Below are 12,082 nucleotides of genomic sequence, written 5' to 3' on the forward strand. Positions count from 1 at the left end.
CAGCCCATAGATATTTCTGAAGTGGTTCAACAAGTTTTCATCGCTTACTTCCTGTCACTAATGAACCCTGTGAAATCATTTCACTGTCTCCTCCCCACCGCCCTTACTGTGATTTAGAAACTCGTGTCAACCCAGGTCTGGAGGAAACAAAATGCAATTCAACCATAGATTTGGTAATGAATGTATGCAGCAGTTAACCACTGCCTCCCCCCCAAAAAAACTAGACATAATTTCAGTGCTACTCCGTTTATGAGAGGATTAAGATAGGAAAAAGCTTGAAACTTTTAAGGGAATTGTTTTCAGAATTGGGGAGAAAAAGACATGAGCCATGAGACAGAAACTGTTGGAGAGAAGCCCAGAAAAGTAGGAATCCTTATTTCCATCACTCTTTCTCTATCTAGCTTCTCTATTCTAAAAAAGGCCTAGCCTGGCCTGTGGTGGCGCAGTGGATAAAGCGTCGACCTGGAAATGCTGAGGTCGCTGGTTCGAAACCCTGGGCTTGCCTGGTCAAGGCACATATGGGAGTTGGTGCTTCCAGCTCCTCCCCCTCTCCTCTCTCTCTCTTTCTCTCCCTCTCCTCTCTAAAATGAATAAATAAATAAAAAATAAAATAAAATAAATTTAAAAAGGCCTAGCTTCCCGTCCTCCGACTGGAATGTGCTCTCTTCTTGTTTGGGGGATTTGCTAAAGATAATGTGGCTGCAGTAATTTTTCTTCCCCTTTAAAAAGATGAAGTATGATAGCATCCTAAATAATATATGTGAATCAAAGGTTAACTTCTATGCTAAAACATGATTTTTAGGATGAGTTTCTTATTTCGGAAAATAAACACAGAAAATCTTCATTTGTATTCTTTTGTGGTTGTTGTTATCATTATAATAACCATATAATGAAGCCTTAAAACCAGGACATTTTTGAGAATGCATGGAGTGTGCTATTGATAATTATACCTGGACAACATAAATCAGAATTGTCCAGGCAAAATGGAATATATGACCACTTACAGTGCAAGCTTGACATTCAATAAATATTAATATATTATGACATTGTGTAACTTTTAGCCCTTAAACTTGACAATCTGGGGGGAAAAAAGGCACATTCATATAGATACTATTATTAGATGTATATTTTATTAGTTATGCTAATACACCAAATAGACCCTTTTGTCTAGAGGGAAGGAAGAATGTTTCATTTTCCTGCACTGGTACTTTGAGCAATATTATCTGCCTTACAGATATGGTAAATGAGCACAGGAAGCTAGTCAATTGCACCAAATCACACTGCAGAGCTAAACTCAAAGCTAAAAACTCTGCCCCCTAAACTCCAGCAATGGTGTTGCTCACTGAGCCATGAAGGGCTGCTTTATAGAATTTGATGGGGTTCTTACTACGGTTTCACCAGAGATGGAGACTGGTTACTACCTTTCAGATTAAGGAATCTACCATCGCCCTGACCAGGCAGTGGTGCAGTGGCTACAGCATCAACCTGTATCTAGCCTGGGAAGCAGAGGAACCAGGTTCAAAACCCTGAGGTCATCAGCTTGAGTGCAGGTTCATCCGGCTTGAGCATGGGATCATAGACAGAGCCCCAAGGTCGCTGGCTTAAGCAAGGGGTCACTGGCTCAGCTGTAGCGCCCCCCCCAAACCCGTCAAGGCACGTATGAGAAAGCAATCAATGAACAACCAAGGTGCCACAACTATGAGTTGATGCTTCTTATCTCTCTCCCGTCCTGTCTGTACCTGTCTGTCTGTCTGTCTGTCTGTCTCTCTCTCTCTTTGGAAAAAACCCATCTACATCTGACTAGTTGTGGTGCAATGGATGGAGCATCGACCTGGGATGCTGAGGTCCCAAGTTTGAAACCCCAAGGTCACCAGCTTGAACATGGGATCATTGATATGATGGTTGCTAGCTTGAGTCCAAGGTAGCTGGCTTGAGCAAGAGGTCACTGGCTCAGCTGGAGCGGTCAAGGCACTTGTGAGAAGCAATCAATGAACAACTAAAGTGCTATAATTATGAGTTGATGCTTCTCATCTCTCTCCCTTCCTGTCTGCCTCTTTCTCTCTCTCAGAAAAAAAAAAAAAAAAAGGTTCTTCCTAGTAATCCTTCTCATACCACTTCTATAAAAAACCCAAGTATGAGTCCTGATCATTAGTCATGTAGTTTGTTCTTTAAAAAAATTTTTTTTAAAGATTTCTTTGGGTATTCAAGGGATCCAGGTATTCATTAAGTATAGTACTTAGGATTTTTTGTGTTGCGGTAACTAAGCAACAGTTGAGATGTTTTAACTTAGCGTGTCCTGTATTGGCAAGTTTAAAAAAGGAACTGTCAAGCCACACTTGGCAGAACCTCCCTTGTGCTCCCCCACCCTCTGTCCAGTTCCTGTACATTTTGGCTGCTCATCCACAGCTAAAAGAGACCTCTTCTGCCTCAGCCCCTCTGACAGCCTTGTCTATGCTGTTCCCACTGCAGGGCAGCTGGACCCAAAGTGTCTTCAATAATTGGTAGGACTGGAACTAGTGATCTGATCATTTGGTAGCTTTTACAATTCTCACATCCATATCTTAAACCTACTCTCAACTGCTACCCCTTTGAATTTTATTTGCTTTTGTTTATGAAAATATCACTAAGTTCTTAGTTTAAGAACTGTGCTGAGTTGGCCCTGGCTGGTTAGCTCAGTAGGTTAGAGTGTTGTCCCAAATCGACAAGGTTGCAGGTTTGATCCCCAGTCAGGGCACACACAGGAAGCAAGCAATGAATGCATAGCTGAGTGGAACAACAAATGAATGCTTCCTTCCCCAACCCCCTTCCTCTCTCTGTCTCTCTAAAAATCAATCAATCAATCAGTCAATCAAAAATTAAGTCCTGGCCAATAGCTCGGTTGGTTGGAGCATTATCCTGAAGCACAGAGGTTGCCGGTTCAATCCCTGGTCAGGGCACATACAGGAACAGCTTGATGTTCCTTTCTCTCTGTCTCTCTCTCCCTGCCTCTCTCTAAAAGGAACGGTGCTGATTCACTAAACTATAAGGATATGCACTTCAAATACAAACACTACCTTTTAAAAGTGAATATCCAATGATATTTGTAAGAGTTGAGATTTTTTATATTTTATTTATTCATTTTTAGAGAGAGAGGAGAGGAGAGGAGAGAGAGAGAGAGAGAGAGAAGGGGGGAGGAGCAGGAAGCATCAACTCCCATACCTGCCTTGACCAGGAAAGCCCAGGGTTTTGAACTCGCGACCTCAGCATTCCAGGTCAACACTTTATTCACTGCGCAGGTCAATGATATTCATTCAGAGAAAAATGTTTGAAAATGTCTGCTATAAAACGTTTGATAAATGTTAAATGAATTTGCCTTCCAGGTATACAATTTTAGAAGCAGAACTACAGCACTAAAGCAACCATGGCAGGCACATGTAATACAGAGAACATGTTCTTAGGAAAGCAGCATTCTGTAGTGTAGTTTAGAGCAAAAGCTCCAATACCTGTCACACCTAAGATTCTGTTCCACAACATATGACCTGTGTGATCTCTATAACTTCCTAACCTTAGTTTCATCATCCACTGTCGGAAGCCGATCCACAACTGCTGGCTGACAAGGTCACAGCAGGAGAAGACCCACAACTGCTGGCTGACAAGGTCACAGCAGAAGAAGATCAAAAACTGCTGATTGGCCCTGGCCGGTTGGCTCAGCGGTAGAGTGTCGGCCTAGCGTGTGGAGGACCCGGGTTCGATTCCTGGCCAGGGCACACAGGAGAAGCGCCCATTTGCTTCTCCACCCCTCCGCCGCGCTTTCCTCTCTGTCTCTCTCTTCCCCTCCCGCAGCCAAGGCTCCATTGGAGCAAAGATGGCCCGGGCGCTGGGGATGGCTCTGTGGCCTCTGCCTCAGGCGCTAGAGTGGCTCTGGTCACAACATGGCGACCCCCAGGATGGGCAGAGCATCGCCCCCTGGTGGGCAGAGCGTCGCCCCTGGTGGGCGTGCCGGGTGGATCCCGGTCGGGCGCATGCGGGAGTCTGTCTGACTGTCTCTCCCTGTTTCCAGCTTCAGAAAAATGAAAAAAAAAAAAAACCCCAAAAAAACCCAAAAACTGCTGATTGACAAAGTCACAGCAGAGAAGACCAATGGCTGCGGGGTGACAAAGTCACAGCAGTGAAGACCAATGGCTGCGGGGTGACAAAGTCACTGCAAAGGAAAGGCACAACGATACTTCCCCCTTTGACTTTTTGAATTAATCTGGCCTTATATCCCCCCTTTTTCTGGGTGTGTGCTATTAATTATGGCACAGGGATAATAGTACCGTGCTTTCCCTGTAGATTCGTAGTGATTTCTTTGGAAATGAGACAGAGGGTGTGAGTTCCACAGAAAAGCCTGTAAGCCCCTTGAACTGGGCTCATAGACATAAGAGGCTGGCTATGATATCCCTCGTAAAGGGTTAAGTCTGTAGGAGAATTCTTTCTTAATCATGTTAAAAAGAATAGATTGTGACTTGTGAATGGGTAGGAGGCAGTGGCTGTGCACAGAGCACCCTTAGGCCTTCACTTAACATTTTTCCTCCCTAGCCTTTTCATGTGATAAGTAGAGAAACATTCCTTTCTTCTTGCTTATTTGATCTGCAAATAGTGGTATATTCTGAGAAGAATAGAGTCAGAACTTAACTAATGTTTAAATATAATAAATAAGTAATATTTGACTAGACAATAGTATCTTAGGTAAGGTATAGTAGAATGGCCCATTGTGTGGCCTAGGATGAGAGCGTAGTCAGCAAGAAAAGAATGTTTTACTAAGAGAATTGTCTTTTGACTAAAGGCAATTGCTAGGCTTTCTCAATGAGATGTTCTCATGAGATTTACATACTTTCCAAAATTCTGTAATAATGAGAAAAATGTAGGAAGTAATAACAGTTAAAGTCTTGTGTTGCTGCTGGGCTATCTTGCAAGTGCACTCTGCATATCTTTGGGTGAAAGCTATTCTTAATGTTATGTTAATTTCTTTAGAGGCAAGCCTTTCAGAATCTTGTGAGAAAAAGTAGGACACTGCATAAACTCAAGGCCATTTACCTGAGCAAGCGGTGGTCCATTGTTAGTCGTCTGCTAAATCTCTCTCTGCCCCTTAACTCACAACAGACTAATACTTTAAAAGTTTTTACTGATGTTGTTATTCAAGTTATTTTGAATGATTTGCTACCTGATTTGTGACTCATAGATGTAAATTAACTGTTATCCGGAAACATGCAAACATAGTGAAACAAAAGCAATAATTAACACCATGTGATTGTAACTCGGTGTGCGTGTATAAAAAGGGAGCTATACTAGCATTTGGGAGAGATGCCTGGCAGTAAATGCTAACCAGAGAATAAAGAGAAAGAAAAGAATTCGGCTCTCTCACTCCATTTTCGCTGACACCGTCTCCTCCTGTGGGACCCCTGGATCCCCCCCCCCCCCGGGGCTGGACCCTGGCAATCCACAAAATGAGAATAAGAACCGTCCTTGTCTTAGAGGTTTGTTGGGAGGGTTAACTGAGTCTCTCTCTGTTTAGTGTCAGCAAGATTTATTTCTGTCTCCTCCTAGATTGTACCACAAAGGCAGGAGCATTAAGAATTGAATGAAGATCCTGGCCAGTTAGTTCAGTTGGTTAGAGCGTCATCCTGAAACACCAAATTTATGAGTTTGATCCTGGGTCAGGACACATATAGGCAATGACCAATAAATACACAACCAAGTGAAACAACAAATGAATGCTTCCCTCTTTCTATCCCTCCCTTCCTCTCTCTCTAAAATCAATCAATCAATCAATCAAAAAAAAACTAAATGAAGAGTGTAAGGTATACCTAAGAACTCTCATTAGCTGCCAGGAGATGAAGCTGTGTAAGAATTAAAAACAATACATGAAGCTCAGCTTAACTCAGCCTCTTTTATTTTTAATTCAGTGAGAGGAAGGGAGGCAGAGACAGACTCCCGCATGTACCCCAACCAGATCCACCCAGCAAGGCCACCAGGGGGCACTGCTCTGTTGCTCAGCAACCAAGCTCTTCTTAGCTCCTGAGGCAGAGGCCATGGAGCCATCCTCAGCACCCAGGGCCAACTAGCTCCAATTGAGCTATGGCTGCAGGAGGGAAGGGAGAGGAGAGAGAGAGAGAGAGAGAGAGAGAGAGGGAGAGAGAGGGAGGAATGAGAGGGGGAGGGGTGGAGAAGCAGATGGGCGCTTCTCCTGTGTGCCCTGACTGGGAATTGAATCTGGGACATCCACAGACCAGGCCAATGCTTTACCACTGAGCAAACCGGCCAGGGCCTTAATTCAGCCTCTTTAAGAATTTAACTAGTTATCTTCAGAAAGTTTTCCAAAGCTTTGGAAACTACTCAGTGGTCTCTTAAGAGGACAAGAACAAATCAGGATGTCTTGTGGAAGGAAAAAGGCAAAAGTCTAGACTGGTATTCAAGGAACTGCTTAAAAATGGTATTGGCTTGAGCAAAATATAACCTAGTGGAAAAACCTTAAATACTTCTGATTAAAGAGTTGGTGCCGCCTGACCTGTGGTGGCACAATGGATAAAACGTCGACCTGGAATGCTGAGGTCGCCGGTTCAAAACCCTGGGCTTGCCTGGTCAAGGCACATATGGGAGTTGATGCTTCCTGCTTCTCCCCCTGTTCTCTCTCTCTATCTATCCCTCTCTCTCTCTCTCTCCCCTCTCTAATAAAAATGAATAAATAAAATCTAAAAAAAACAAAAAAAAGTATATTTAAAAAAAAAAAGAGTTGGTGCCCTCATTTATGTAGTATGACCATGGGAATTTACTTCGCTTCTTTAAAGGTTTTCTTTTTTTTTTCTTTTAGGGTAAAGAGAATATCTTTTTAATCTAAGCTTTAAGGAATGTGTAGTCTAAATGATCATTTAAAAATATCTAACTTAAGGCCCTGGCTGGTTGGCTCAGTGGTAGAGCGTCAGCCTGGCGTGCAGGAGTCCCGGGTTCGATTCCCAGCCAGGACACACAGAAGTTCCCATCTGCTTCTCCACCCCTCCCCCTCTCCTTCCTCTCTGTCTCTCTCTTCCCCTCCCACAGCCAAGGCTCCATTGGAGCAAAGTTGGCCCGGGCGCTGAGGATGGCTCCATGGCCTCTACCTCAGGCACTAGAATGGCTCTGATTGCAGTGGAGCAACGCCCCAAAAGGGCCGAGCATCACCCCCTGGTGGGCATGCCAGGTGGATCCCAGTCGGGCACATGTGGGAGTCTGTCTGCCTCTCCCCCATTTCTCACTTCAAAAAAATACAAAAAAAAAACAAAAAATAAACTCAACAAAAATATCTAACTTAAGACATGACCACAGCCAAAAGTAACAAAACGTTAAATTTCCTCTGCAAGCCAGAAAGTGCCCTCACTGGGGTATCAAATCCGCCAGTGCCTATCTGGGACTTCCCAGTCTCCAGAACTGTGAGAAATTAAATTGTTCTTATTTAAACCACCCAGACTGTTATTTTGTTATGGCAGCCTAGTGGGTAAATTACATAAAATATATAAGGAATGGAATTGATCTAGTGAAAGCAGGGAACAGTGACAAAATAATCTCTACCTGCTTGGTCTCTTCCTCGGCTGGAGCCGCAGAGCACCACAAAACATAGTATGAGAATAGGTTAATGCACCAACACAAAAACCTGCCCAAACAATAAGACTAAATGTTCAAATGCTATAGGAACAAACTGTGGGATGGCCCAAATTCTCTCCTGGTATTGAAATTCTATTGCGTTGTCTTATTTAAAATAATGAAGCTAAGACTTCTACCCCAGATTACTTGGTAGTCTGGTCAGTTGGAGGTCCTTGTCGCTGTCCCCTCACCTTCTCTAGCCCCGTGGAGCCCTACAAGTTGCAGTTATACGTAAGCGCATCTCCATCCATGCTGCCCAGGCTGATGTCCAGATTGGCAATGCCTGCTGGGAGCTCTACTACCTAGTACACAACACCCGACCTAATGGCCAGGTGCCAAGTCACAAGACTATTGGTGGGGGAATGACTCCTTCAACACCTTCAGTGAGGCAGGCGCTGGCCTGTGTCTAGGACAGTGTTTGTATACCTGGATTCGTCATTGATGAGCCACTGGTACCTACTGCCAGCTCTCCCACCCTGAGCAGCTCATCACAGGCAAGAAAGATGCTGCCAGTAATTGTCCGAGGACACACCACTGGCAAGGAGATCATTGACCTCATCTTGGACTGAATTTGGAAACTGGCCAACCAGTGAGGTCTTCAGAGATTCTTGGTTTTCCACAGCTTTGGTGGAAGAACTGGTTCTGTTCACCTCCCTGCTGACAGAACGACTCTTTGTCAATTACAGAAAGAAGTCCAAGTTGGAGTTCTCTATTTACCCAGCTCCCCACCCCATCTCTACAGCTGTAATTGAGTCCTGCAACTCCATTCACACCAACCACACCACCCCAGAGCACTGATCGTCTCCATGGTTGACAACCAAACAATCTAGGACATCTGCTGTAGAAACCTCAGTATTGAGCGCCCAACCTACACTAACCTTAACAGCCTCATTTGCCAGATTGTATCCTCAGGTTTGATGGAGCTCTGAATTGATCTGACCAAATTCTAGACCAACCTGTTGCCCTATCGCTGCTGAGAAAGCCAATGTGCGCTTTGAGCCAGCCAACCAGGTGGTGAAATGCGATCCTTGCTACAGTAAATACACGGCTGCTGCCTGTTGTACTGTGGTGATGTGGTTCACCAAGATGTCAGTGCTGCCATTGCCACCATCAAGCCCAAGTGCAGTATTGTTTGTGGACAGGTGCCCCACTGGCTTCAAAGTTGGCATTACCAGCCTTCCACTGTGGTACCTGGTGGAGACTTGGCCATCCTACAGCGAACTGTGTGCATGCAAAACCACTGCTGCTGCCGTCTGAGCTCTACTGAATCACAAGTTTGACCTGACATATACCAAGTGTACCTTTGTTTACTGGTATGTGGGTGAAGGAAGGTAAGAAAGAATGAGGTCCGTGAGACATGGCTGCCTTTGAGAAAGTTGGAGCAGGTAGTGCTGAGGGATAGGGTGAGGGTGAAGAGTATTAATCTGTCGGCTGCAATGTTACACTCTGGTCTCTTGGGAATGTCTTTATTTGTGCTGTTCCGAGTTTATTTTATCCCAAACTTGTCAATAGTGACCTTTTTACTTTAAGTGCAAAAAATAAATAAAGTTGAGGTAATAGGTAGGGTTCTTTTTTTTTAAAGAGACATTTTTTTTTTATTCATTTTTTTTTTTTTTTTAGAGAGGAGAGAGACAGAGGAGAGACAGAGAGAGAGAAGGGGGGAGGAGCTGGAAGCATCAACTCCCATATGTGCCTTGACCAGGCAAGCCCAGGGTTTCGAACCGGCGACCTCAGCATTTCCAGGTCGACGCTTTATCCACTGTGCCACCACAGGTCAGGCATAGATAGGGTTCTTGATTGCTTTAGAGATCTGTTGCAAAAGGGTTGGTGCTAAGTTTTAGTGTGGTGGTAAAAAAAAAAAGGATATGATTGGGTTATGTACCCAGGGAGGAACGTTTATTAAAGCAATGTCATTTCACAATGGGGGAAGAAAACTGCCCTGCTCTAGAATGGTCTTATATTTCACGACTCCATTTTAGGTGGGTCTTTTAAGTCAGTGGTCCCCAACCTTTTTTGGGCCATGGATCGGTTTAATGTCAGAAAAAAAATTTTTTTTTTCCTGAAGTTGGAAACGGGGAGGCAGTTAGACTCCCACATGCGCCTGACTGGGATCTACCCCGCATGCCCACCAGGGGGCAATGCTCTGCCCCTCTGGGGCGTAGCTCTGTTGCAACCAGAGCCATTCTAGTGCCTGAGGCAGAGGCCAAGGAGCCATCCCCAGCGCCCAGGCCAACTTTGCTCCAATGGAGCCTTGGCTGTGGGAGGGGAAGAGACAGAGGAAGGAGAGGGGGAGGGGTGGAGCAGATGGGCGCTTCTCCTGTGTGCCCTGGCCGGGAATCGAACCTGGGACTCCTGCACGCCAGGCTGACGCTCTACCACTGAGCCAACCGGCCAGGGTTAATGTCAGAAAATATTTTCATGGATCGGCCTTTAGGGTGGGACAGATAAATGGATCACGTGACCGAAACAAGCGTCAAGAGTGAGTCTTAGACGGATGTAATAGGGAATCTGGTCATTTTTTAAAAATAAGACATCGTTCAGACTTAAATATAAATAAAACTGAAATAATGTGTTATTTATTCTTTCTCTGCAGACCAGTACCAAATGGCCCACGGCCCGGGGGTTGGGGACCACTGCTTTAAGGGATATAAGACATATCAAGTGCAATTAAAAAATTTAGAGTTGCCTTACAGTCCAACTATAAGGCAAAAGGAAATCTTTTGAAAGTACTGTAGAATGTACTACAAATTATTCATTCAGTCACAGCCCCTTTCACACTGGGTTGAAGGCTAGTACCTCCCCCCTTTCTGGGGAAAGGAAATGGCAAACTATAACAAGTTTAATAATGATCCTAACAGCACAGTGGTTTTATGGCAACAGCAAAACTGTGTTTCATAAAGGAAAGTGGGAGTAGTGGCAGCAGGGGCATATATATATAGGGAAGGTCCCCCAACTGTATTTACAGATAACCTGGTTACGAAGAATAGTTTGGCCTTGAAGAAGAGGAGGAAATCCTCACACTGGATACCATGTTGCTGAAAGAGTGTTTGTGGAAGAAGGGGTGCTCCTAGATAGCTTACATCAATGCCATAGTGAATGCAGGTCACATACAGAAAGGCATTGTGGAAGAAGGGGTGCTCCTAGATAGCTTACATAAATGCCATAGTGAATGCAGGTCACATACAGAAAGGCATTTCAGGCCCTTTGTCTTTATGTTAACAAATTTTCAGTTAATTAAGCTTTGGACTTGTTCAGGAAGCTCAGAATTGAGCCTGAAGGATAAAATACACGGAAAAACTGTGAAAGCATAAAAACACATTAAAAAAGTTTTCAGATATAATACACAAAAGCAAACAAGTTTATCTTTAAAAATATCAAGTATCACATCCATACACTATTCTTAATTATAATTACTTCTTAAAGCAACATTTGTCTTTGTTTACAAATACAGCAGCAGGTGATAAAACCTAACATCTCAAACAGATTGCTTACAGTTCATAACACAAACAAATGTATATGTCTCAAATCACATTTTAGGCAGTTTAACTTAAAATGCATAGACAATTACATACATTAAATTTGTCATTATTAAGTCAATGAAAAAACAGTATCAAGAAAAAAAATACAAAAAACCTTTATAGAGCACAAAGAAATCAAGTTTACTTAATGGCAACAAATCAGTTTCTGCTAATTAGTGACAGGCAGTGAAAGTGCCTTTATCCAGGGGAGAAATCAAGAGTAACATCCCATTACTTTGCATGCTTGAAAAGTTACACTGACAAGACTGCAATCTTGTAAAATAATTTCTTATATATATAAAAAGAGCATAGCATACTTTGCTCTTCAAGACTATAATCTTGGAAAACACTAATTTACTAAAAAAAAAAGGTATAGCACACTTTGCTCTTTAAATGCCCAAAGGCTAGTCTGAAATTTCCACCAGTGGGAATACCAAAATAGTCTATCAAGGCTAAACTAATAATGGTATATTAATGAATTATGTAGTGCCACCCCTAGACTGTGAACCCCTAAAGGACAGGCATTCTCTTTCATCTGGCAAAGCACCTGGATCAGACATTTAAGTGTCTGCTGAATCAATCCAGTTCCCAGAAATATTTTACAGCCAGAAGCTTGCATGGCAGTTCTTTAATACTGATTATTTTATTGGCAGTTGTTTTACTTGGCAGAATTCTGAAAATATGAAGTGTCTTCATACTAAATATTGCTCTATTAGGAGTAAATTATAGTCTTCCCTGAAAGCCACCCACCACTTTCTATGCAAAGCACAGTGTATCGGTGTGAGTCATCTGAATTTAGCCTTTTGCTCAAAAACATCAACACTGGAAGGTCTGTGCTTGAGTTCCCAGGGTTTATACCCACGGCATTTTAATAAAGCTAGCACTAGATTATCAGGGTGAGGAAAGAAGACGTGGCACTCATCATTTAA

General features: G+C 43.4%; 1 long non-coding RNA gene and 1 pseudogene across 1 annotated transcript; both read left to right on the forward strand.

The window, feature by feature from the left end:
- Window positions 1–7,310: 7,310 nt before the first annotated feature.
- Window positions 7,311–8,970, forward strand: LOC136377051 (tubulin alpha-1C chain pseudogene; annotated as a pseudogene).
- Window positions 8,971–9,774: 804 nt separating this feature from the next.
- On the forward strand, window positions 9,775–11,952 carry LOC136377637 (uncharacterized). Its single transcript, XR_010746338.1, has 2 exons — window positions 9,775–10,737; window positions 10,811–11,952. It is a non-coding gene; the product is annotated as an uncharacterized lncRNA (long non-coding RNA).
- Window positions 11,953–12,082: the final 130 nt, after the last annotated feature.

This window comes from Saccopteryx leptura, chromosome 6, assembly GCF_036850995.1.
Source record: "Saccopteryx leptura isolate mSacLep1 chromosome 6, mSacLep1_pri_phased_curated, whole genome shotgun sequence".
Taxonomy (NCBI): domain Eukaryota; kingdom Metazoa; phylum Chordata; class Mammalia; order Chiroptera; family Emballonuridae; genus Saccopteryx; species Saccopteryx leptura.